This window comes from Pteropus medius, unplaced genomic scaffold (assembly GCF_902729225.1).
Source record: "Pteropus medius unplaced genomic scaffold, Ma_sr-lr_union100, whole genome shotgun sequence".
Classification (NCBI taxonomy): domain Eukaryota; kingdom Metazoa; phylum Chordata; class Mammalia; order Chiroptera; family Pteropodidae; genus Pteropus; species Pteropus medius.
The window spans coordinates 3760068-3784314 of NW_024340697.1; the positions used below are offsets into that span (position 1 = coordinate 3760068).

The 24247-nt window shown below is 41.2% G+C and overlaps 2 pseudogenes; both read right to left on the bottom strand.

Annotated features, from left to right (window-relative positions):
* LOC120611742 (39S ribosomal protein L39, mitochondrial-like) overlaps positions 1 to 24247 on the bottom strand; it is an 88049-nt pseudogene that overhangs the window by 57298 nt on the left and 6504 nt on the right.
* LOC120611883 (uncharacterized) lies at positions 23934 to 24052 on the bottom strand (annotated as a pseudogene).

A 24247-nucleotide genomic window follows, 5' to 3' on the forward strand; every position in this document is an offset into this window, starting at 1 on the left:
CCATGGCACTGCAACTCCAGCTGGCTAAGCCTGAAGGACTGGTGCTGCTTAGGGAGGGGTTCAGCTCATAGAAATGCCATTAGTAGGCAAATAGTGCATGTAGGGCCACCTCGATGACCAAGAACGTGGCATCTACCCTCCTGGCTCAGTGACTTCCTCATCTGAAGACTTGGCTCGTTGGATAGCTAGAATATATTTATTCCCAAAGAATTAATGCTAATGGTGTTTATGTCATTTTTACTTATCTCAAATTTCTCAGACTCCTAGGCACTATTGACAATCCAGCCTTTTAGTTGGTTTTAAAGCCACATTAACACACACACACACACACACATTGGCCACGACACACAGCCAGTGAATGAAGAAAATTCTCATTGTTAATAGAAACATTTAATGGTCTTATTTTAACAAAAGATGATGCTTGCCTAGTGGTTTGGCAATTTCTTCATTCAATTTCAGTGACAGGCTTGGAATATGGACTATTCCTAATTTGTTCTTCAGAGTAAAAATAAAAATACTCACAAATTTGTTGAACACAATACAGTACTACCCAAGTCTCATCATCTATTTCTATTAGGAATTGCCCAGTGACAAGTCGGCGATAATATTCCCACTGGACTCATGAGGTCACTGTGGCAATGGGGGACTTAATAATTTGACCAAGGTCAATGCTAATGAATAAAGTGTCTGTGCCTCCTCGTTAAATTACCCAGCTAGTTTGGATCATATAATTTCACTTAGCACACTAAATTATTTTGATTTTCTTAAAGCATCTATTGTAAAGTGGCAGAACTAATCCAAATAAGCAACTGGATTTAGACAGGACTGGGAAGTGGTGGGGTGGCTGCTTGTGCTCAGATGACCTCAGTGTCCAGGCATCTCCATCCCCTCAAAGGCTTCTCCTGCTGATAAGGTCAGGAAGGATCTCGCTCAGTTCATGCTCTTCCATTAGCTAACATGCCCTCCCTTATCCTGACTGTCACTTAATGGCTATAAAGAAATGTGTTTTTGTGAGATATCCACTTGGAAATGGCTTTAATAATTGCTGTTTGTGCTCCTCCAGTCAGTCTTCCTTTCTCTGTCATGAGGGGTGGTCTGATGGCCTCAAGAATGCCACAAATGTGGGGAATGTGCACAAGTCTGGGGCTCTCCTTTCAAAGCAGTTTCACCTGAACTCCCCTCCCCTTCCTTTGTGATTGGAATAAAGAGAATTTTAGTAATTAGGTTAATCTCGTTAGGAAAAATTTCTTGGTAGAAGCTGTGTGTCAGCACTGGAAAAGTCGCTACAGAAAGGTGTCCTGATTCATCCTGGCCACTGTGTCTTAAAAGTTTTCTTTGTCTGCGAAACCAGTGCAGTAGATTTTGGAATGACCTAATGAGTGTTATATTTCTTCCATAGCAGGAAAGAGAGAAATTTCTTTTCCCAAGTATGATCTTCTATTCCTCTTTTCTTTAAGTCCCAAGAGTGGTATTTAATCTTTGAGAACATTATGCTTTGCATATGGTAAAGATTGTTAAAACCATTGGGGAAATTTACCAGGAAATTGGTGCATTTTTTTCCTCCTTCCTTTTCTTCACAGAACTAACAATGATCCTAACACTCTGCTTTCTGTGATCTAAGACTCACAGTAAAGTGCGAGCTTTAAGGATTTCACCGAAGTCTGTACAGACTGACTTTGCCCATATTAGCTTGGAGTCCATCTGAGGGAGGTGCACCAGAATCAGCAAGGGTCCATGAAGACTTAGATTGCTGCCTTCTACCTGCCCCCAGAGTTTCTGGGGTGAATCTCAAGAATTTGCCTCTCTTACAAGTTCCCAGATGATGTTGATGTTGCTGGTCCCTGGACCATAATTATTTAGAACCTTTGTAGAATAGTGGTCCCTAACCTTTTGGACCCCAGGGACCAGTGCTCCTATGAGAATCTAATGCCTGATGATCTGAGGCGGTGACGCCAGCACTTGGGAGCGGCTGCAAATATAGATGAAGCTTCGCTCGCTCACCTGCTGTGCAGCCCGATTCCTGACAGGCCACGGACCGGTACCGGTCTGCGGCCTTGAGGTTGGGGACTCCTGAGGAAGAAGGATGTAGCAAATGCCCCATAGTCTACATCTGAAGCCACTATATCCCTTACGCTAGGGTAACCTATAGACTTGGTCTGTTGGAAGTGTTGGAGCAACCTATGTCACTACCAGGACGTTTCTCACTGTATCATCACCTTGTTAAGACGCTTGAAAAATGACCCAATGACATATTTGCAAAATATGACTCTAGCTTCTTAACTCAAGATACCATTATTTTTGCTGCTTTTTGTTCTAAATCCTTGTCTTGGAATCGTCATGCCGTGAGAGAAATGATTACCAAGGCACCAGGAAAGGAAGGTCTTAGTATGATACTCGGTTTAACACCTGTGGAAAAGGATTTGTTTTTCTTGTGTCACACTAATAGGTTAGTTAACCAGAACAGGCCTGGATGTGTCTGCACTGAGCTAACGAGTAGCTGAATAGTTTGCCCATAAGTGCAGAGTAATCCTCACGACCATGTGATAAAATACAGAAAGTACTCAACAGTTTCAAAAACTGACATCACCAGGCCTATTGTTTTCATTTGACTTAACTGATAGTTCCTACATGCCTTAAAGGGAAAACTGGACTAATTAGTAGAGGAGGGAGAACCACCTGGCAAAGAGGCCCGACTCTAATTACAATGAAAGCCCAGCCACAATGTTCAGTTACAACGTGTGGAGATGGGTGATAAACAGGGTAGTAAGTAGCCAGTGCCCTGCCAAGATTAGAGGTGAGCCTGCTGCCAGGGACTTAATGACAAGTTCCAACAATGTCACAGATGCTTTGTGAAAGGAACAACCAGATTATAATAGCCCAACTGTTAGAAATGAAGTTAATGATGGTTGTCTTCCTCTTCTAAATGACCTCTTGAAAGAGGCATGCGTGTTTGTGCGTGTGCGTGCGTGCGTGCGTGCGTGTGTGTGTGTGTGTCACTCCTGACAACTTGGTGATGAATCAGTAGTCTTTAAATGCAAAAGTGTAAAGCTTTTTACAGTTTTAGGTGAAAATTAGTTTCTGATATTTAATGGTAGGAAAAGGCATAGAACTATAAAGTGAGAACAATAGGCTAACAAATTACTTATTGATAGAGAGACTTAATTTTTGATCTTCCAGCTCAGCATCTCATCTCATCTGTGTTGCCCGATGAGATTTTTGCTGTTGAGTTAAAGAACTTAAGGACTATTATATAGGTTTTGGGCTTTGCATGGCTTCTACCATGAGGCACGACCTATCCTGTTCCCCAGAGGCACCTGAGAAGGAAAGCCTGGCAAACACTTGTCTGGGGAGACTAATGATCTTTGCCTCCTGGCATCACCCCTGTCCACTTCTTCACTGCTGTTCTTTCTTCATGCTGTCACCTGCGTGTGTTAGCTAGTGTCTTCACCCAGCCTTCTGTCTTCTCCCTCGCTGCCACTGCCCACACCAAAGTCAGAGAATATGGAGAATCCCAAGCTATTCTAGTGTGATCTCTTAATGGTCTCAGCTCCTTTGGGCTCCACAACCCAAAGAAATTTTGCCATTTCAGTTTTTTTTTTTTCAGTTGCCTCGGACTAAGCTGGAGAGCCTGGGTGTACTCTGTACCCCACAAAGGCCTCTTTTTCCTGGTCCCCACCCATGAATACAAAGATAAAAGTAACAAAAATCCTATCTAACGTGTATCGAGTACTTAACATGGTAGGCTTTTTTCTAGCTTTTTTCTAAGCGCTCGAATGCATTGATGTATTTTACTTGTGTGAGAACCCTAGGATTTAGTAGCCAAGATTATTCCCGTTTTACAGATGAGAGGACTGGGTACCACGAGGCTAAGTAACTTGAACAGTTTCCCTAGGTAGTTAGGGCAGAGCTAGGATTCAAATCCAGGCAGTCCCGCTTCAGGGTCTGCCCTCCTTAACGTACGCCAGCGCTGAGATTCTTGCCTGCCAGGTGGTGATGTCACCCTCCTGCAGGGATGTGTGCCTTCCCCCCTAAACACTGCCCCTGTACCCCGTAAGAGCCGGGTGGTCTCACCTTTCTACCCGCTTCTACTTTTATAGGATCCTATCTGGCTTCCCAAGACATGACCATCAAACACAAAGTCCCTGGGAGAACAGGAGATGCAAAGGGGGTGGGGGTGAAGGTCTCATGCAACTAACACTTCAGGTGTTCTTTTTCTGCTTTTTCACTGAAAAAGATTGAAATAGTTCCATATCAATAATAAGAGAGCTTTCCTCAACTCTACTCCCCTTTTAATATCAAGAGCCTACTCATTCAAGTAAAAATAGTCCTAATTAATCTGAATTTATTAAAAAGGTTAACTGGGGTACATTCCTGAGTAAAATTAAAATAGAAACCATTTTCACATACTCAAACCATATACAACTTTACAGGAATGTATTTGTGCCTATAGAGCACTTTATTTTTAGAAAAATATGTAGAGATTAGAAGTCAGGATTTAAGAATTGATTTTCTTAAGCCAGGAGACAAGTGAATTTGGCTTACTTTAATAAATTTTAAATGAAGAGGTATACTAGATCTAAAACAAGTCTTTAAAAATGAAACTGTTGGTTTCCATATAAAGTTTGAGATCCTTCATGTCTTCATCTATTTATCGAGTTCCTACTGTGTGCTTCGCAGTGAAGAGACAGCCCAGAAAAAGAGAGATGTTTCCCATCCTAGTGGCATTTAAAGTCTAGTGGGAAAGGCAAACACTGAAATAAATATTTATGGTCAGATGTGATATGACTTATGATGGTGGATGACAGATGGTCTGTGGAAACTTTCAATAGGGGACCTAAGCATAGTAGAAGCGAAGGCCTTCCAGAATATTTGTACTGAGACCTGAAGGATTTGGAGGGTCAGCCTGGTGATGAGTAAAGCATTTGAAGTAGAACCAACAGCATCAGTGAAAAATCAGAGGTGAAAAAGTGTGTAGTATATTCTCATACCTGAAAGGTGATCTAGAACCAAATTTCATTTAGCTGGTGAGGACTTCAGACCTAGAAGGGTAAAGAAAACTGTCCGATGGAGCCAGGCGTAGGATGTAGGTCACCCGATTTTAAGAGCTGGCATCATACCATACACCACATGGCCTTCTGCGGACTGAGTAGACCTTCGAGGAAGGACTGCTAGCTCATGTGGCACCTTCGCATGCATTAGAAATATAATCTGTTTCTATATCGTCAGAGTATAAAACTTTTGCTAGAAAAATTCTGCCAGAAAGTTATGGTAATAAATATACAAATCTACAGTGTCTGCCATCTTACTGGTTCCCCTTAGGTGTGCGGCATTCACAATGGTGTGTCGGCCTCGGTGGATTCAGATCCATCAAACCTGAAGTAGTAATCTTTGAAGCTTCCGTTGCGGAGGTATCTATAGTCATCTTACTCCAGTGGCTTTTTAATGGTTTCTGATGGGCTGCCCAGAGTGCAACCATTGACCTTGACCTCCTCAGGTATTTCGTGTTCGCTTAGCTCCTGATTTATGACCTATCGCCTTCTGTAACCTTCAGCATTCCTGTCTGTTCTCCCACCTGCCTGCCTCCTGGTTTCTGATTTATTACTTTCCACGATCGGGCTTATTTTCTCATGATCTGAAATGAAATTAACCATCAAATTATAGAATTAGGTGTTAAATTTTTCCTCCTATTGGCTTTCTCCGCCTCAGCTATTGAGTCTCTTTTTTGTGGTGGTCATAACCCTTGCTGCTTTGTTTGGGAAGGTTGCTAGAATATCTTCTATAAAGGGCAAGCTGGAGAAAAGAATGGAAGCTGGACATGGCTTGGAATAGACTTTCCCCGGTGCGTTATATTTGGGAAACATTAGTTTTGCACTGTGTTCACAGGCATACAACAGAAAGAGGGGAATCCATTACTCAAATCACCTTGGGCAACAGTGGGATGAGAAAAAAATGGCGATTATCTTTCTACACTGCAGAGTCTTTAGAGTCATCGCTATGCTAGTGTGCTTATGAACACGCAAGCGTGTGTAGCATTTGCGAGGTTTATTTGACCATATAAGTAATGAGGTTCTTGCGCTCCATGGAGTAGTCCTGCCACCTGGGCTTGGTGCTCTAACCAGACCCTAGAAAGACGTGGTTCAGAAGAGGGAGACAGTAGCACATTCCTTGATGCCCATGGAGGCATGGCAAAGGTAGGACTCATTCTGGGCGGGCTGCCCATATCCCAGGCAGTATTTAGTGGCAAGGGATGGAGTGGCCAGGGAAGGCCAGAGGCAGAATCCCACCCAGGAAAAGAAAAATGGTAAAGCCTGTTGATCATAGCTTCTGTTACCTGTTGAGGGCACTGAGACATTGGAGTGCCCAGCTGCCCATCTGGAAACAAGGATGGGAACATAGTGGTAGGGGGTGAGCGCGGTGCCCCTAGCAATGGCCTCGAGTCTGTGGCGGAGTGGTCAAAAGCCCCGAGTCCACAGCGAAACAGACCTTTTCCCCTTTTCTCATGCAAGTCTGCTGGAGATTCAATGGCCCTTGGCCATCTTGAAGCATAGACAAATGTAGACATCCTTTTATTTTTTTCTGCACAAACGGTAGCATATTTATGTAGTGTTCTGTACCTTTTTTAACTTGGTACTTTATCTATGAAATCATTTTCTATAAAGCTGCTTCGATTTTTAAATAATGAAGAATTCTACTATACCGATGTGCTGTAATTTACTTAATTAGTCTTACTTCGGCGGGCATGTGCAAGGTTTGCTGTCTTGCAATGTTGGAGTGCATATTGAACACACATAATTTCACACATGTGAGAGTAGCTGCAGGGTAAATACTTAGGACTGGACCATCTGACTCAGAAAGAATGCATATGTTTAATTTTGACAGATATTTCCAAATTCCCCTCCATAGAGGTTGAACCAACTTACGTGCTCTCTCAATAACGTATGGACATTCCTCATTTTAGTCATTTTTTTTGTTTGACCTACACAGTATTTTGAAAAATCTAAATTTTTAGAAAAGGAGATTCGACTTAAAAATTCGGATTTTTGTGTTTTCTTGACAAACTTGACATTGGCCCCACAAAGCCACAGACATCCATCAGCTAGGATCAGTGCTGACTTTTCGGTGGAAAGTGAGCACTCTGAGTCGTCACAGTCTTTAGTATTTCCTATTGCCTCTCGACATCGAAGCCATGCTTTAGGTGCCTTTTATCATCATGCATGTGTAAAATGTGTGTGTGTATAGGAGAGTTAAAGGTTTAAACATATATACATATAAGAGAAGTGAGGGGAATGGGAAATAGTTCTATAGAAAGGATGGAAATGTGTTTTGATGGTAGACATGTTAGATTAGCATTCTAATAGTTCTGCCCAATGACCCAGCACATACATAGTACGCACTCGAAAATATGTTTATTAATGGTTGGAGATCAGGTTAATTGGGATTGGGCAGGGTGGGCTCGCCTCTTGGGGACCTTTAGTACCTACAAATGAACGGAGTTAGAGACTCCAGGGTTGACATTTAATACATGTTTATTGAATCAAATCGAAAAATCTAATTTTAAAAATCATTCTTAAACCCTAGGACCCTTTTGCTAAGTAAGCATGCATATATTTTAAACGGTTTAGTTTTACAATCTTGATTTCGAATGAACATCCTGTCAAAAAAAAAAAAGACAGAGAGAACAAGAAAAGGAGCTTCAGATCTGAATAATGGAATGTAAGAGATTCGATGTGAACGCCTTAGGTCTAATATTTTGCATTCCTCTAATATATGTTCGAGAGCTAGGCTTTTATTTCCTCCTCGAGTCTTTATTTACACTGCATGTGTTCCAGACTGTCTCATTCCTGGGGTGACCATGTGCGGCGATCATCTGGGTGAGGGAGGGATCCTGAGCCCTCCTTTGGCCCCCAGGGCTCTGCGAGGCAAGTCGGCTTCACTTTCCCTCCCCCTAAGGGGAAAGATGTCAACTTAATATATTTTCTTAATCGAAGCAAGGAAGTGAGGATACAGTGCCCTGTAAGTTTCAACTGTGGATCAGCTAAGTTAAAAGAATAGTAGCTCCGCTTCCCCACGCTCCGTTGGAGCTCGATGGGCAGGGGCCATGGCAAGTGTTCTTGACACATTAACTTCTTGGACCACCGCAGTGTGGGATGGAAAAGAATGTTGGGCATGGAAATGGACATCCAACATATTCTCAACGATGTAAAAACATCCCTAGCAGAGAAAAAGACCAAAGGAAACGCATTGCAACCACAGTGCTGGTCATCTCTGAGCAGTGGCATGACTGACAATTGCCATTTTTCTTTTGCGTTGTTGTTGAAGTTTATGACCTTTCTCCAACGAGTGTTACTTTCATAATCAGAACGTTATTCAACTATATGGAGATCTCCGGTAAAAAAGAAAAAGATACTAGTGACAACCAGCAGTGTTTATCTGGTCGCTCTGCTTCTGCTGCTTGAGTCACCCCTCCAGAGTGCCGGGGGCTCCCAGGGGAAGTGCCCACCATATTCTCACAGTGTGTCCGGTACTGGAGCAGTGCGTGCCACCTCGGTCCTCCCCTGTTCTGGGTCTCTGTGTGGAGGAAATGGATTGTTCTCAGTGGCCCCAAAGGAACTACTTCCTCTCGAAGGCGTTGCTGCTGCAGTTGCAATCAATGCCTTCTGTCAAGAGTGCAGATAGGGGTCACCATGTCACCAACATGGTCATCAGAATGAAGCAGCCACTGCCAGCAGTGCCTCCGCCAACACCAGCTCCTCCTCCACAATCACAGATCCTTTGATCCCTTGTGCTTCAGTAGTGCTTGGAAATTTGCAGAAACGTTTTGGCTTTTAGTAGATATTTATTAGAGTTTCCTTGTCCAGAGACTCGGAGTGAATCCGCAATGGTTGAACTAAGTAACAATTCTAATACAGGACCTATGCTGTGCTCAGAACGACCCCTTTCTTTCAAAGCTCACCTGTTGTCTTTGAAACACACTTTTGCTGTTGACCCTTTGTTCTCTTAGGATGAGTATTTTTTCAACAGGCTTCTTGGTCTCTTTTGTGCATAGATAGATCCCTGGTGAGTTCACTTTGCTATATCTTGAGTCACAAGGTGAAAAAGTAGTAGCTGAAGGCCCTGCCTGAGTCTGTGATCATTGATGGATGGGCAATCTCAATCCTCAAAGGGAGGCAGAGGGGAAAGAAAAAAGGAAAGAAGCGAAGGACGATCAAGGAACTTTGCAAATATCGGGCTGTGGGAAGAGAATCAGACTCTCCCCTTCCTCTCTCTACCTCTGATATTCATTCCAGAAGTTATCCAGAGCAAGAAAAGGAAAAGGAAGTCCTCTTTGTTGAGTGCCTGCTGAGAAGTTCTTCTTATTCAATATCTTCATTAACCCTTGCAAATTCCTGTGGAGCAGATGTTAGGATCCTGGTCTTATAGATGAAGAAATTGAAACTGAGAAACGTGTAGTAATTGCCTGAGCTCACGCCGCTGGGGAGACGTGGCCTCTGGATTCTGACTCTGAAGCCCTTGATGTATCAGCTACATGAGCTGAGTTCCTGTTTGTTCGTTACCTTGAGTTAGAAGCCCTCTGAAGTCCAGAGAGGCCCCCTGCCTAGCACTAGCCAGCTCTGTCCTTGGCCATGTAATCTGGCTGCTTCTGCTCACCTTTAGGAGTGCTGTCCTTTCGGCCAGGGTCTCTCAACTATGGCACCAGTGACATTTTGGTTCACGTAATTCTTAGCCGTTGGAAGCTGTCCTATGCATTGCAGGATGTTTAGCAACATCCCTGGCTTCTACTCACTAGAAACCAGCAGCATCCTTACCTCCAGCTGTGACAACCAAAAGTGTCTCCAGACACTGTTCAGTGTTGCCAGTGTGTGAGGGGGTGCAGACGTGCTCCTGGTTGAGAACCACTAATTTAGGGGTTCCAGCTGTAAGACATCTCTTCTTAGATGACTCCACTTCTCTGCTTGCCTCCCTTAACACTGCCTCATTACTCGCTCTAGCCACATTTGTCATGCCAATGGCTGGCTCTTCTCAGATGAGGATTTAGAGACCTGTGCACAAAATGAATTGGGCTGAGTCAGCCACCTGGGCTCCAGACAAAGCCTGGATGAAAGCAATGACCCTGAGAGACGAGAGGTGGGCCAGGTGTGGATGGATAGCAGGAGACCCTGGGTACGACAAGCTGATGCTCCAATGTTCTTCTTCTTGCTTCCTCCTTCCTGAATGGTCCAGAAGTGGGATGGGGTGCAGCTGTGGCCTTGCCCATGCCCGCGCCTCTCCCGTTCCCATCCTCCATAGATTATGAATTTTTGTTTCAGATTTCCGTATCTCCCCCATCTTGTGTTTCCCATCTCCTTCACCTTTTTCCTGCTTCCTGCCCCTTCCATGGGGAGTTTAGGCATCCCAGGTAAAAGGGGGCACTCATCGGGACAAGTTGAATTCTGCGTATCAGAGGAAGCGGTACATCCTTTACATTGACTTCGTTCCCTCCCAATGACGTCGACTCTCTTAACTCAGCAAATTCCACAGTAACGTGCCAAACGTGATTAGACACATCACAGCACACATGGACACATATGTGCTTTAACACAAACACAGATAACGATACTTTTGCTCGCACCGAAATGGTGTATTTTTGTTCCTCTGCTATATTGTCTTATCTAGACACCTCTTAATGCAAGACAGCTTCAAAAGTCACCTTACCTGTGATCAAATCCTCACCAAACTGCAAATAACACCCCTGTGACTGCTTGGCTATCTTTAAAGAATACTGGAGAAGGATGACTCAGTCCTGATGAGTGACCTTGGCGGAGGACTGATAGGAGGGCATTTGAGTGCTGGTTGGTTGGCCCCAAGAATACAGACATCCAAAATTTCCAGCTTGGCTTTGGGCATCTTCCCATGTTGTGGTTGTTTCTGGAAGTCCCTAGTGTCACGGTGAGCCATACAAGCCATTGTGTCATAGCTCTGTGTTAGGCGTCTTCTTACTACCTGTCCATAGCTGCTAGTTGGAGAGCTTTGCACACTGTGGGAGATCTAGTCCAGATCTTAATTTGCCGGTCTTGAAAAATGCTTGTCCCCTTCCTCCTTAACTTCAGTGTAGATCAGATGCTTCCTGGTCACGTCTTATTCCCAGCCATTTTAGTTTTTGTGATCTCTTCTTTGTTTTCACTTGAAGGTGGACTGCAGCAGCCACTTCATATTTCTAATTAGTAATTTCACCCCTCTCCAGCCTACTGTTTTCCCTCGTCTCCCAGTTTCTTCTGTCCCTTTCCTTTTGTTCTTCTCTGCTTTTCCTGCTTTATATTTATTTTTCCCTCTAGAAAAATTTTTGCATCTGTGTTTCAAGTATAGTCAATATTTGTTGGTGCCGAATTTGGACAAGACATTGTGTTAAGTATTATGGAAAATGTAAATACAGACATGTTTCATGTCCTACTGTCAGGGAAATTCATAATTTGAATTATAATACAAGACAAATTATAAAATATATTTTTAATCCATTAATTCAACAAACATGTATTGAGTAAAATATGTTTGAGGCGATGTTTGGGGTGTCAGATGCACACTAGAGAAACAAAACACTCACCTTCCCCCCCACACAGCTTATAGTCTTAGATGTGTTCTATTATAAGGTACACATCTACTTAATAATAGATTTTACAGTAAGAAAAGCTGCATTAAATGTTCATATCAATTATAAGATACTCCTTGACTTCAGTAAAATTTTAACGTGAAAAAAGGTTTGTTTTTAGTTTGGTGCCCAGAAACTCTGAAGTGAGGATTTATATGTAAGTGGTTAAGAAAATGCTTGCAGATGAAGGCAGGTTAAGGGAGCAGGGCGAGCAGGTAGCCAGGGCAAAATCCAGGCAGGGATGCAATGTGGAGCGAAGCCCCACCCCTCTTCTGGTACCCGGAGAGCGGCTCACATCTCAGAGACCGTGCCGCCTCCTCGGGTGCGAGGGAGCTGCATTTTCATGTTCCCTTCTTGTTAGTCATGAGCTAAGGGGTCCGCTCCCACATGGTATAGTCACAGGTGCTCCCAGAGCCCAAGAGCAGTGCTGGTAGTCCCAGAGGCCAAAGCCAACCCAAACCAGGGAAGGCGGCCCCAAAAGAGTGAACGTGACCTTGGGGATCTGGAGGGAGCAAAAGCGTCTACTACAATTTCATCTCAGCGCGGGACCCCTGGTGAGCATTACCATTAAAGGCGTGTATGCACACGGATGCACACATGTACACAAGTACATGCGTGAGTATGTGTGTATTTATAAAATAGATTTTATAAGTAAAATATGAACATCGAAAATGGAAAAAATACAAGGAACAAACTTCATAGTTTTCACATCCAGTTGCGAGTTACCCTGGTGATTTAGGTATATACCATTTCAGTCTTCTGAAATTTCTGTCATTTCAGGTTACAAGAATTGGACTTTGTAGGGGAGTTTGGTCTGATATTCCTACTTATCTTTATGGATATTTCTTGACATCCAGGAAGGCTGGGCTGGATTCGCCCTGCCTTCTGGGCAGCTGGTGCCTCATGCCGTCTCCTCCTGCAGGAAGATGCCCGTTTCCTAATATGGAACAATGATAATCTCAGGCGCCATCTGTATTGTTGTTATCACTGATACATTTATCATTGTGATTCTTTTTTATTTTTTTTAAACTAATTGTACAATTACTTAAACAGTGAGCATCAAGTACATGCGTTATGGCTGCAGGTTCCCATGCACGATACGTCACTGCTAGGTAGGAGTGGAACATGTACAGATAGACAACCCTGTTAGTGAGGAATTGAAGGGCCATTTCCTTGTTATGTCATGTTATAACAACTTGTGTTAAATAATGACATGATTTGGTTCATTTTAATGTGACTTTGTGTTACTTTAGCATAAATAGGTTTAATTTCGGTGTCAAGAATTTATAAAACCTTTTCCTTTGCTATTAATGATGATTTTATTTTTTAATTAGAAAAATTAACCTTAGGAAGAATTTTTTTTTTTTCCAGGCTGTACTGAGCCTCAAAAGGTAGGGGGCAAGACTCACGTGTGAGTGAATGAGTGTGTGTGTGCGTGTGTGTGTGTGTTCAGATATAGATGTGGCTGTAGATTTAATTTTTTTTTTTTTACTTTGAATTAATTAGATTTCCAGGGAGCGGCAAAAATACAGAGATTCCATGTACCTTATACCCAGTTACCTCCAGTGGTTCTATCTTATATAAATACACTACAATGTCAAAGTCATGAAATTGACATAGTTCCATGCTATCACGCTTGCAAATTGTGTAACCACCACCACGGTCAATGTACAAAACTGTTCCATGACCACAGGGCTCCTTCATGCTACCCCCTTCACCATCTCTAACCTACGGCAACCACTAAGCTGCTCTCTATCTATATTATATAATTTTGCTATTTTGGTAACTTTATATAAATGTAATTATATAGTACATGACCTTTTGAGATTAGCTCTTTTTTCACTTACAATAATTATCTGGACATCCATCCAAATTGTTGCATGTATCAAGAGTTTGCTCCTTTTTATTGCTAAGTGCTGTTCTGCCTATGAATGTACCAGTTTTTTAACCATTCATCAGCTGATGGATGTTTGGATTGTTTCTAATATTTGACTATTACAAATAAAGCTGCTATGATTATTTGTGTTCAGGTTTCTACGTGGGCATAAAGTTTCATTTCTCTGGCACAGATGTCCAGGAGTATGATCACTGGGTCATGTGTCAGTATAGATACACATTATATTAAAGTACAAAAACGTGACCATATTGATAAATTTTTAGATATCGGCTAGAAGTTAGACTTAGCTAAAAATGTTTTATATTTTGTTAGAAAAGATAAAAATAGCATTAAGATAATGATGTTATAAAATCAGGATTTGTCCACAAAGAATTTGTTATAAATATTATTTTAGTTTTCTAATCTTATGCTATATTTCTTGTCCTTTTTCTAATCTATAATTTTGTAACAGGCTATGACTCCCACTAAATTCACTTAGAATGACTGCTTTTCTTCAGTAGGGAATACGGTATCCTTAATATCAGATCATCATTATTGCACTTAAATTTACTCTCTTTATGCAACTAATCATTTCAATACAGTGAATTTGGGGACGTTCTAAAGGTAGCCAGTATATATTTTTCCCTTTCAAGAGATAATTTAGTTTTGAATTTTCTGGTTTTTTTGACAATAGTAATTTTAAATGCCCATAAAAACTGGCAGTCCCATATTCAAAATGCATTGCTAATTTATGCTTATTATCTTGTGTTGCTTTCGAACTTTTAAATGCTTTAGGAATAAAGCATCATTGTTCTCCCACATAAGTCTAAAAACATCAGCTTTGATGGGGTAACTCCAACCCCCTCCCATCCGACGTCGAGAGTCAGCTTGATGAAACAATTTCATGGTATTTGATTTAGTGAAGATTTCAGGCACTGTCACCCTGTGCTTCTGGGATTCTCATCACATAGTAAGTCCAGTGACTGAAGCATGAAGAAGAAAGCTATTGCCAAATGTGTCGCAACCGCTGATGAAATTTGCAGTTCACTTTTTCAGTGAAATAACATGGAGCATATGTGGCTAGCCTAAACTTACTTTAAGTCAGAATGTATTCAGAACTGGAAGAGAAAATGAAAGAGAAGAGAGAACCTCATAAATTAATAGAGTGGCACTTTAGCTGCGGGTATAGCCAAGTTCTTGAAAGCATATGTCTCAACCCTGGAAGCCTGCATTCCAGCCCTCAGTCCCTCCTAGACAGCTCCGTTGGCTTTGAGGTTTATGATTTATGACTTGCTATGTATGGAGTATTTATAAAATTTCAGTGAAGAAGATTCTGACCAATGTCATGATTAAAGGACGAGGGCCAAGTTGTTTAAGAAAGCTATTTCTGAAGTCGGCATTAGGTATCTGCCCCTAGCTTCCATCTACTCAGTCAGAATTACCTTGGGTGACCATAAGACTCAGTTTTCTCAGGAAAGTCCAGATTAAATGGTCCCAATGCAAATAATAATAGTGCTCTTTCACAATGAAATAGTTCCCTATTTTAGGACAAATTTGATGTTCATCTTTCTGTTGTTACTGCATTAGTATATTTTTTTCTGATTCATTAATAAAAAACAGTTCATCTACTTTTCCTTTATGCAAAGTAAATGGGTGACTATCACTATATCCTTTAAGTCTTTACACTGATACAGAAAACGAGGTTTAATGATTGGTATTTTATGTTTGTTAATGTTAGAATTTCACTCCTAGTTATACACCCAAGGGAAACAGATGCTCATAACCAACAAAGGCTTGTACATATTTTCTTTGCCATGTTACTCATTATAGTCCCGAATATTTTTTAAAGCCCCACAAATGTCTATTAACAGATTCCGTGCTATATTTACATGATAGAATACCGCATAGCAACAAAGAAGAACAAGGCATTGACACACAAAACTATATGCATGAACTTTAGAAACGAATCCAAAAAAGGTACAAAGTGTACATATCGTGCAACTTAATTTATATGCTAAGAAACAGACAAAGCTAATCTTCATTGATAGACACTGAATATTGCTTGCCTTGGGAGGTGGGAGGGTCGATATTAACTGGACGAAGGCAGAGGAACCTTCTGAGTAATGGAAATGTTCTAGATCTTGATCTGGAAGGCAATTGCATGAATGTATACATATGAAAATTCATAGAGCTTTACACTTCAGATTTGAGCATTTTATTCCTTATATCTCAATTTATAAAAAGCCAGAGAAGAAATGCTATAAGAACCACACCTATTAAACATTTCTCTTAAATTTCTACAGCATGGCTTTCATTGGCATATTCAGAATAAAAAATCATAACTCATTTTGGGTAAGAAGGGGGAATCTACCTCTTCCCCACCCCACTTTACCACATCATGGTTACTGAGTTCTGACCATCTTTCACCAAAGTTCTGTGGTTTTAAGTAAAAATGCTGAGTAAATGAGAACCTTGTGGCATGAAGTTGAGGCAGAGCCAAGGTGAAGTTTGAAGGTTTGGTGGGCAGGTCTTGGAGACCCGAGAGGTTGGTGCTGAGTGGAGGCATCAGAACAAGGTCAGAGCCGAGCTCATGAGGTGTTCTCCTCTCGTTCCCTCCCCTCTCCCAAGTCCTGGCTAAGGCGGGGAGAAGAGAGGAGTTTGAGGTTGGAAGTACACCAATTGGCTCTTTCCGAAATTTGCTACAGAATAATAGTATAATTACAAACAGGCAGGCTCTGTTTTCATGGCCACAAAAATACACTTGAAGGCAATAGTGTGGTGGGAGCGAGGAAAGGCATATGGTTGGTTAAAACAACTTTCCTTTTTTTCTCCCAAAGCATTTAAATGGCTTTAGAGCCAAGGAAGGTCGACAGTCAGAGATGCCCATGAGTTCTTTTTTATCCCATTTTTCATCTGTGCTTTTGTTCCTATTTTGTGTCAAGGTTCACAGAGGTGCTGAAGGATTTAGACCAGTGGTCCTCAATCTGGGATGATTTTGTCCCCCGAAGGGACATCTGGAATGTCTGAAGACATTTTTCGTTGTCACAACTCGGGGGTGGAATGTTATTGGCATCCACTGGGTGGAAGTCAGCGATGCTGCTAAGCATCCTGCAATGGACAGAAAGGCCCTCAACAACAAGGAAGCGACTGGCACCAAAAGTCAATAATGCTGAGGTTGAGAAACTCGGGTGTAGACTAAACTCCGGGTCTAGGATTAAAGGTGAAGGTGGAGTGTGTGAGGATCCAGACTTCCATCGTGGAACTTAGGGATCTTTTTGTTTTATGATTCTGTTATAAACAGATATGAATTGCTATCACAGGGCTTGGGTAGACCTGACCTTTACAGCATTTCTCAGCGACTTCGTGGGGCATTGAGACAAGAAGGGCCACCAGAATCAATTTGTTCTTGCTATTTTGAGTCGAGATACATCAAAGCAAATTGGAATGGGGTTATAATGGAGGAGAAAGTTAATACTATACAACAATAAAATGTAATCTTCTGCAGGAGAAGGGCAATGATAAACAAAAAGATCATTGGATGAATTATCAGAAAACCAGGGTCGTAGTCCTGAATCGTCATGGGTCTCTGGTTTTATGCTGTTTGATGGCTTGGAGACTCTTTCTGGATCTTGCTTTCCTCCTTTATGAAATGAAGAGGCCAAAGTAGATAATTTCAAAATCTCTTTTAACACTAACATTCAATGATTTGATGGGAATCAACATATTCTTCACTAAGAAAAAATTGATAGCGTTAGTTTTAGAATATCCCAGACAATGAAGTGACTAGAGGGATAGAAAAATTGTTATCTAAGGTACTCTTCTTTAAAAAAATTCTCTTAAGCCTGTCACGTAAACAGAGTTCTTTTGTCTCTATGGCATCAAGATGTGTCTTTCTAACTTGTCAGTTTAACTGTTTGGCAAAATGTGTTCCAGGTAAAGAAAAATAACTGTGCAGAGCTGTTTAACATTTGTTCCTAATGTTAACTTTTAAACTCTGCTTAGAAAAATAATTCTGTTCAGAAATTTGATCCGTCTGCCTTCCTTTTGTATTGCTTTTGGCTCTTCCAGAACTCAGAAGTGTCAATTTGTTATTCATGTTTGCCTTCACTAATCCTTCCAAAAGAATGTGAAAAGGCCTACAGTCTTTTATATTAGGAAATAACTGAGATTAAAACGGATTAAGTCTGAGCTCCTTTCTCTTGCTCTGTATTGATGTAATGAGTATTATCGTAGCATTTACAAAAGCAGTGGGGTTTTTCATACTAAACTCTCATTTCATTGTATGAGCATTCAGTAGGGGCACTGATACAGTTAGGCCTGGCGACTTTTCACAAGTTAAATGCCAAGATCCTGTGGTGTCCTTCTGAGATTTTGGACGAGGTGGTGGATGGGGAGGGATTAGAGAGACAGAAGTGTATGTCAGGTCAGAGTCTTGGAGCGGGGACAGAAGGGGAGGAGACAGACCTGACTGAGGACTGTTGACTTGCAGAACCAGTGGGAGAGCATAGCATGGTGGGAGCAGCCAGTTCAAGTGCTGATGAATTGGAAATAGAATTGTTTTCGTGACTATCTTCTACATAATATCTATTTTTATCACCAAGAATAATAGAATGTTCTCCCTTTACGTGGCAGATACTCCAGGCCTCACATCTGAAGAATGGTGTCTTTAGTAGTTGCAGAGATATCCACACCCCTTCACCTAGACCTATTCAGGATGAGACACTGTGACACAAGGCAAAGCTGACCAACCTACAGAGGCTGACATGCATGTCCTTGGGCTTCAAAGCTAGCCCTGAGGCTGGCATGTCTGAGACTTTAAAGAGAGTAACTGCATTATGGTATTTGTTAGTTATTGCTCAGCTAGATTCTCCAATCCAGAGCCAAGAGAATGCTAGAAACACATTGTTTCAAGTGTCTGTGGAAAAGTGTTCCCTTTTCAGAGACCCCTTCCTAGAAATCAGAACTCTGTCGTTTCCTACGATTGCACTTTCCAAACGGGGTTTCTTGCGTGAGTGACCCATGTCTGCTGCTCCAGAATGACCTGCCAGCTCTCAGATCCATTCCAAGGACTCATAGGGCCTGCCTCTCAAAGACTCTGTGGGTTCCATGTAAAGGAATGGCTTCTCAGGCCTAGCATGACAGTTCGCAGTCCAGTATGGCAACCGACAGTGCATGATGAAGGAAGCAGCCAATCGCATGAGTTGTTTCGAAACTTATGTTTTACTCAAAGGAATAGTTGCCGTGTCAAATCCATTTTGGTTTCAAATGGGAAAATCAGACTGAAGCTCTATATACTATTCAGAAAAGAAACATATCAGTTTACCGATTGATTCTCTTTATGCCGGACGCCAGTTTAACGCAAACTCTCTCCTCCTCTCCACATTCCCCTTACCCCAATCAACTAATTGTTTAATTCGAATTGACTTTTGTTTTTGGATATTGCATTAGCTGGACTTTATAACTGGCTATAAGAGGAACAAGGAGGGAAGAGTATCTCCTTTGTTCTAGATTATTTCTCTTTTCTTATGAGAGAGCTCATGTTGTGTTGGTACGTGCCATTGAGTTGGCTGTGTCTCCTGGCGGCCCTATGAATGAGTGACATCCACAATGTCCTGTCCTCAGCAGCCCTGCTCAGCTTGTGTAGACTCAGGCCCATGGCTTCTTTTGTGGAGTCAGTCCATCTCATATCTGGTCTTCCTCTTTTCTTGCTGCCTGCAATTTTTTCCCAGCATGATTATCTTTTCTAAAGAACTCCCCTTCTCATGATGCGCCCAAGTAGGACAGATTCCGTTTTGTCATTTTTTGCCTCCAGTGATGTTGCAGGCTTCCTTTGCTCTAGGACCCTCTCGTTCATCTTTCTGGCATCCCGGATATCTGCAGAGCTCTCCTCCAACAATAGACTTCAGATGAATCCATTTTGTTCCTATCAGCCTTTCTCACTGTCCAACTTTTGCATCTGTAGATAGTAATTGGGAATATGAGAGTGTGGATGATCTCAGACTTGGTCTATAATAACACATCTTTGCTCTTGGTGACCTTTCCTAATTCTTCCTCTGCTACCTTTTAAAGTTTATCTTCCCCTCAACATCATACACAATAAATGCCTCTTTAAATGTGATAGCTTAAAATTGTGGAATTTTTCTAAAATTATTATTGGAAATTCTACTTACTTCAAAGGAGAATTTTCAACACAATGATATTTTTGAGACTGCTTGATGGTCATTCTATCAGCATAACTGCATTCTCCCTCCATTTTTTTTCTGTTGAAAACAAAGAAACAAACAAACAAATAAAACACGGGAAAATAAACAAGTAAAAGAAACATAAGTAAATAAAAGTATCTTTTGTATTTCCAGTCAAGATGTCGAGAATAAAAATAATAATAAAATATTTTGAACTAAAAAAAAAAAAAATCTGTCCCTATTCCCTCAAGCCTTGAGTTTTTCTTTAAGTTCAGCTGTTCACTTAAAGCTTATATCTTGGAGGTCAGCCATGATATATTAGCGTGAAGGTCATCGCCTTTCCTTAGTGATCGCTCGGCCCTCCTACTGCATGGCAGTCATCCTTGCCGCCTGAGTCTTCCTTAGAACTGTCTCCTGATCTTTGTGACTCTCATTCTTCTTGTCTTCTCATCTCTCTGATCAATCGTTGTTGTTTTTTTCACCTCTTCTTTCCTTTTCCTTAATGTGGGCGTTTGTCAACTTTCTCTCTTCCTCTCTCCCTTTCTTCCCACGTATTAAATGTTATCTGTGTACCAGGACTATTATCTGAATCCATGCTTCCACCTGGTAGTCATGTGACATGCGTGACTATTGACCCTTGAAATGTGGCCAGTGTGATTGAGGGACTGGACTTTTTAAATTTCTTTTAATAAATTTAAATTTATACCCAATTCAGTTACCGAGAAGCTTTCAAAAAAGGAACTTCTTTCTTCCTCCCTCCCTGCTTGCCTTCCATCCTTCCTTCCGTAACAATCCTGTACTAACATGGCTTTCACTACTTCTCCTAAATAGAGAACCTCACATCTTTATTTATAACTGATCCATTCTTCTAGATCCATCTAGACCAGGGTATCTCATTCTTGGCACTATCGACATTTGGGAGCCAGACAATTCTCTGTTGTCCTGTGCACAATAGGATGTTTAGCAGCATCCCTGGCCTCTGCCCACTAGGCGCCAACAGTATCCCCCCAAACTGTGACAACTGAAACTATCTCCAGATGTTGCCAAAGATGCCCTAGTGGGAAAAATTATCCCAGTTGAGAACCACCGAAATAGGCATTGCCCAGCGGTGAGTAGCAAGAAATGGACGTAGGTCTTAGAAGAGGAGAGATGGTTTTGAAAAGAAGTAGACTTTACCTAACAATGAGATTAATTGGTAGATTTTTCTCAACAGTGAGATTAATTTAACTTTTTCCCCACACATTAGAAAGGAAATATATTTTTGCTTTTTCTCACAGAAGGTAGTTAATTTTGGAAGGTTTTTGTTTTCATAAAAAGTTTTTAGCTATAAAGAGCTAAATGTTAATAAAGAGAGATGGCGTCCTTAGAATTTTCATCTTAATTCTGTATTAAAGATCATTTATTTGATCATTTTTCCCCATGTAAGAACAATAAACTTCTTTAGCAAAGCTCTGGAACATACCCAATACCAAAGGGAAGAATCATGTAGTTAAAGGTTAGACAAAGTGCAGGCTTAACCTTTAGACACTTCAATTAGACAAGGCAAACATTCTCTTTTCAGCCAAGTGTCTGTCTCTTCAGTGTCTATCAATTTAATTTTAACAGTTTTAACTAACTTTCTAAGAATGAAAGAAACTGTGTTTATATCCTGGCATTTTAGTCTTTAAAGAAGACTAGATTTAGGAGACCAAGAGCCTTGGCAAACTGAGCCTGCCATTCAAATTTTGCAGGGCAGACTTGCTGCCCAGGGAATTTTTTTTTAATCAAAATTGCCATTTTCAGCCTAAAAATGTTTAGATGTAAGCACCAAAAAGCAAACAAACAAACAAGAACAACTTACCACAAACTTTTGACTAGACAGTTATGCTCCTCGAAGATTAACCTCATTTTCAACCATCTTAGGTCTATTTGGATTTTCGTTAACTTTAAATCTTTCTAATAAAAAGACAAATAATAGAGTCATTTGTTTCCTATTGCTGCTGTCATATATCACTACAAACATCACAGCTTAAAACAGCACAAAATCTCAAAGCTGTGTCAGAAGTCACAAGTCCAACTTGGCTTGGCTGGTTTCGCTGATTAGGGGCTCACGAGGCTGAAATTGAGGTGTCAGCCGCCTGGCTCTTCTCAGAAGGCTGTGGGGAGAATCTGCTTTCAAGCTCATTCAGGTTGTTGGCTGGCCAACTTGATTCCTTGTGGTTGTAGAACTGGGGTCTGCATGTCCTTGATGGCTGTCGGTTGGAAGACTCTTTGCCCTGACAGCTGCCTGCATTCTTTCTGTGCTCTCTCCATGGCCCCCTCCAGCAACACGACTCTCACCCCTTCCCTCATCTCTCTGACTCCTCTGCCTTCCCCTCATGCTTTTAAGGGCTCATGTGATTCCATCGGGGCCACCCACAATATCCCAGGAAAATCTCCCTACTTTACGATCGGCTGATTTGCAACCTTAATCTCATCAGCAAAGTCCCTTCACAGCAGTATGAAGGTTAGTGTTTGATATGTAAGCAGGAGACAGGAAGCTTGGAGAGACATTTTAGAATTTTGCCTGCCACAGCATAGGTATATACGTGCAGCCAAAAGTCTTTCCCAACTCATTTTCCAGTCATAAGGTTCTCACCTCTTCCACCAAGTAGGTAAGCACTATTGTTAGCTTCTTGTTACCCTTCCAGAGTTTCTTTATATGTATAAATAAAGGATACATATATACATTCTACTTTATGTTTTGCTTTTACAAAAAATACCCTTCCGTAGAGAATGTTCTTCACCTTGTTCTTTCAGGTATGACTAAATCTTACAGAACTTTCCTTATTGGTATGTATAGAACTTCCACATTCTTTTTTTACAGTTTTAGAGCATTCCAGTGTGTGGATGTATCATTTTTTATTTAATCAGTTCACCGTTAGTGGACTTTAAGGTGGTTTCCTGTCTTTTACTGCAACAAATGATATCGAAACAAATGCATTATTTCACATATGTGCTGATGTATCTATAGAATGAATTTCCAGAAGGTGAATTTATAATTTTAATAGATAGTACCCGATCGCTCTCAATAAAGAATCAACCAGTTCATCATCCTTGCCCCAGCAATACTTGAGTGGTGGTTTCCTATGGTCTCACTAGCATAGAGTATTGTAAGACTTTTAGGTTTTAGCCAGTCTGATAGTTGAAAACTGGTATTTCCTTTTTTCATATGTATCATGTTGTAACACGATATTTGAATGTTACCACCATAAATATTTTTGTCTAACAGTATAATATTTTATATTTTTCTTATAATAGAATATTATTCAGCCAAAAAAAAAAAAAAAAATGAAGTACTGATATATGCTATGACATGGATGAACCTTGAAAACAATATGCTAAGTGAAAGAAACCAATCACCAAGGACCATATGCTATATGATTCTATTTATGTGAAAAGTACAGGATAGGCAAATCCACAGAAACAGAAGGTACATTAGTGGTTGCTTAGCGCCGGAGGTAAGAAGCGACTGCTAATGGGGATGGAATTTCTTTTTAGAAGGATGAACATATTCTCAAATTAGATAATACTGATGGTTGCACGTCATTAAAATCGACTGTAAACCACTGAATTTTACTTTAAAAGCGTGAATTTTATGGTATATAAATGATATCTTTAAAAACCTAGGTCTAGTCCTTACTGTTCGCGTGACATGGGCGTGTGAATTATTGAGACTGTTTGAACCCCAGATGTCTCTCTTTTGTAAAACGGAGGAGGGCTCCCGCCAGCGATGTGGGAAGGATGAGAGCCGATGATGTTCGTGGAGTCCCTGCTCATGCTCTGCCTTCAATACTTGGGAGTGCGCTGTCCCCTTCCAAATTTGTCCCTGCCCAAATCCCAGAGACGGTGCCTGCAGGGGAGGAAGGAACACCAAGGAAAAGGGATGACAGGTTCCCAGTCTCCCTTCTTTGACTGGACTCTTTTTTTCGTGCTCTGGTTCTTGTCTTAGGAAACCCGTGCTGGAATAGAATCAAGAATATCTCTTTGGACAGGAGAGATGACATGTTCATCAAAGGTCAAGTGTATGAAATCTTCTGCAGGAATAACATGACTAAAATAATGTGCTTTTCTTTTGCTTAAATTGTGGTATCTCTTTTCTTTTAAGCCACATGGTTGCCGAGCCCCATATAAGACAAATAATTTTTTTTTTTTTTAGGCAAGGCAACCCTTAGTTGACCTCATAGATTGCAAGAACCTTGTCAGCTTACAATCCCATATTTTTTATTTTTTACACCTACAGCACCTGGTCTTCCTAGGTGGTCTCCCATCCAAGGACTAACTAGGCCCGACCCTGCTTAGCTTCCGAGATCAGACGGGATTAGGCTTATTCAGGGCGGCATGGCCATAGACATAAGGCAAACAATTTAAAAGAAACTCTTAGAAACTCAGCATGTAAGGTTCTCTGAAAGAAATTGAGATGCATTTCTTATGTGAAAGGAAATGATTAAGTTGATTGATTTGGGGCGGGGGGAGTTTCTCAGTGTGGAGGAAAACAGATAATGTACATTGTCAAATGATTTTCAAGACATCGATTTACTTAACAAA